General features: G+C 41.2%; 1 pseudogene; it reads right to left on the bottom strand.

Annotated features, from left to right (window-relative positions):
* Positions 1-2464: 2464 nt before the first annotated feature.
* Positions 2465-2583, bottom strand: LOC115776222 (uncharacterized; annotated as a pseudogene).
* Positions 2584-3399: the final 816 nt, after the last annotated feature.

The raw sequence follows: 3399 nt of genomic DNA, 5'->3' as shown, positions 1-3399 counted from the left end.
ACACTTGATTCACAGTCAGTCTGTTGCACTGGGTTAAGGTAATACACACCATATTTTATATTAGTCTTTTGCTCTGCTTGGAACACCCAAATGAAAAAGCTTAATAAAAACCTTTAATGGCAAACGTAACATATGAGACTTAATTTGAAAGGTTTCATCTTCTAGTTTCCTATTTGCTCTGAGGCCCAAAGAAAACTTGACACCCACCAAAAAGACTGTACAGACATTTTTCTTTATGTGATCTGATATTTTGTGACAAATAAAACATTTTCCATTCAGTCTTAAACTTGGTGTTGTTGGTGTTAAGAGATTAATGTGCATCTGAGCCAAGCTGGATTCTTGGCTGAGGCATTTCCGCTGTACTATCTTGTCTGGTTTTTGCTCAGTTTGTCCAGATTACACAAAAACTAACAGGGTGAATTTCATGAAATTTGGAGATGAAGCATTTTTGTGTAGATCTGGTTCTGTTTCTGTAAAACTGAAAGTCAGAGCATGGCTTTGATGGGGAACTGCAAATACCTATATTTTTATAAATCTTGCATTTCTTAGTGCATGAATAATTAATAAAAGTTAGTTGACCATACTCACTGATGCAGGACAGGTTGCTGTATATGACTAATGGATCAAATAACTTTCCTTGGTATTCTGCTTAAGCATGTCCTTGTATTTACTTCTGTGAATGAGCAGAATTTAAAAGTAGCTTCTCGAGAACAGATTTAACCTTTTCAGCTAGCCGCCTGCATGTATTCTGTCTTTGTGCATAGACATGTGCATTGTGTATGTGTACAGAAGTGCAGCCCAGAGATTGAGCTACTTCTGTATCCTCTTTCTGACATTCCTTTGGGCTGACCTGACACATTTTCTTGAAGCTGTATCCATAATTAATCTCATTTCTTTCCTTCCACATTTTTTCCATTAATTACAGTTAAACTTCTGATGACATGAAATAATGGTGACATAAATAGCAGTGGTTGCAACTGAAAACTATATTCAAAGTTTCAGGAAAGATTTTCACATTCATTTATAGTTGAAGAGAGCTGTATTACAATATCTCTGATGTCCTTGTTTTCACATTAAAGCATAAAGATATAATTCACTATAGCTTCATCTTGGAAACACAGTCTGAAGTGAATATATGTAGGAAGCATTACACTTCTCTCAACCAAAAACAGGAGGGTGTTTCTGCCTGTTGGTTTTGTTCAGTGTTGTAAATGAACCAGGTGTAGCGTCTTTGTGCTTCAAGTGAGAAATGAACTCTCAGTTTGAGTGACTCTGTGTCTCTCACCAGCACTATGAAACACTATTGCAGGCTTACCTCTGGTTAACAGGGTATTAAAAAGTAGAATGGGAGGCAGAGCCTTCAGTTTTAAGACCCCTCTTCTGTGGAACCAGCTCCCAGCTTGGATTCAGGAGACAGACACCATCCCTATTTTTAAGATTAGGCTTAAAACTTTGCTTTTTGATAACGCTTATAGTTTGGGCTGGATCAGGTGACCCTGAACCCTCCATTAGTTATGTTACAATAAGCTTAGGCTGCTGGGGGGTTACCATGATGCACTGAGTATTTCTTCATTACTCACCTCTTTTCACTTTGTTTATACCCCACTCTGCATTTAATCATTAGATCTTATTAATCTCTGTCTCTCTTCCACAGTGTGTCTTTTGTCCTGTCTCCCTCCACTCACCCCCAACCAGTCACGGCTGATGGCTGCCCCTCACTGAGCCTGGTTCTGCCAGATGTTTCTTCCTGTTAAAAGGCAGGCTTTCCTTCCCACTGTTGCCAAGTGCTTGCTCATTGGGGCTTGTCTGATTGTTGGGGTATTCTCTTTATTATTGTGGGGTCTGAATATATGAGACTTTATTTGAAATGGGACATCATCTAGTTTCTGAAACTTTGCATATTTAACATGTAGCAAAAGCATTGATTTTACTCGGTTGCGGAAACAAACATGGACAGCTGGAGACACAACAGGTGAGTACTCATTCTTGTTATGTCTTTGAACTCTGCCGTTTACAGACGCATGCAAAGTTGGTGCATCGTAATGTCAATTCTTAGTGGAAGAGTACACATTGTCAAAAAAAAAAAAAAAAAGCTGGTACGTGGACATTCACATGGACAGCCATGCTCACCATCTGATGATGACATTTACTTCACTCGAATCCAAGCAGACACAGAAAGCATAATCAAGGCATGGTAAATGGACTGGTTCTTTTATAGCACTTTTCAGCTCTAACTGAATTTTATACAACATGTTTGCATTTATCCATTCACACATGCAAGCACTGTTTCCTACAGTGCTTTCTGTCTAACATTCACACACATTCATTCTCCAATGGTTGCATCAGAGAGCAACTTGGGGTTTAGTATCTTGCCCAAGGATACTTTGGCATGCAGACTGGAGCAGCCAGGAATTGAACCAATTAGTAGATGACCTGATTTACCTCCTGAGCCACAGCCACCCCAAGCTTACAGCACCTGGTATCCCCAGGGAATCTCCCATCCAAGTACTAACCAGGCCCGACACTGCTTACTATCTGAGATCAAACAAGATCGGGCACATTCGGGGTGGTGTGGCCGTAAGCCAAAGGCATAAAACAAAACCCAGTCTTAACCCAAGACAGGATGCTTTGACTTGGTGAATGTAAAGAGGTTAAACCTAAGCTTTCTTTTTATTAATAACTTGAGAGATACAATCCTTTTGGTGAGCTTTCTCTGTTTTTCTCAGATCTCCCTCCCTCTTCTTCTGCTGCAGTCACTTTAAATCCCTTCTTGCTTGCACTTCACCACCATTTGCAGAGCTCGCAGTGGTGGTCAGCAGATAACAAACTGCTCTGCTACTGTTCTGCCAACCCTGATCTACCTTCAGCTGTCTGCTGTGGCACGCCACTTAATCCTCTATGAGCGGATGCACTCTGGCTACAGAAAACAACAGTTGTGTACAGCCTCTGTTTGCAACTACTGAATACTGAAGGAAAGCTTCACCAGAATACTAATGAAGCTTCCATGGTGGCAGGGAAGTTTTTGGAGGTGGGGAGTGGGGGACATAGGCGTCATCTGTACTGTACAACCTCTGGGATTGGCCGTATTTCCTCTTTCCCCTCCCTCATGTTATTGTGCACTTTATACAGTAGATATCTCCTTCCTACTCTTCATTAACAGCACGCCTTTGCAGTCAAGCACTTTTGCGCTGCCTTCCAGCTCTCTCAGCACTTTAAGGGTCAGTCAACTGCAAGAAGATGAATGAATAACACAGGCCCTTTTGCTGAGGCCCCTGAGCCATTAATTGAATGGCTGATGTGCTGAGGGGCTCCACATCAGTGACTCTCCTGTGTATGCTGCTCAGATCATTAGAAAAGAACTTTACTTTAAGGACACCATGCTTAATAAATGCTGAAGCT

The sequence above is a fragment of the Archocentrus centrarchus genome, unplaced genomic scaffold (genome assembly GCF_007364275.1).
Source record: "Archocentrus centrarchus isolate MPI-CPG fArcCen1 unplaced genomic scaffold, fArcCen1 scaffold_27_ctg1, whole genome shotgun sequence".
NCBI lineage: Eukaryota > Metazoa > Chordata > Actinopteri > Cichliformes > Cichlidae > Archocentrus > Archocentrus centrarchus.
This window is presented reverse-complemented; position numbering and strand designations above follow the sequence as displayed.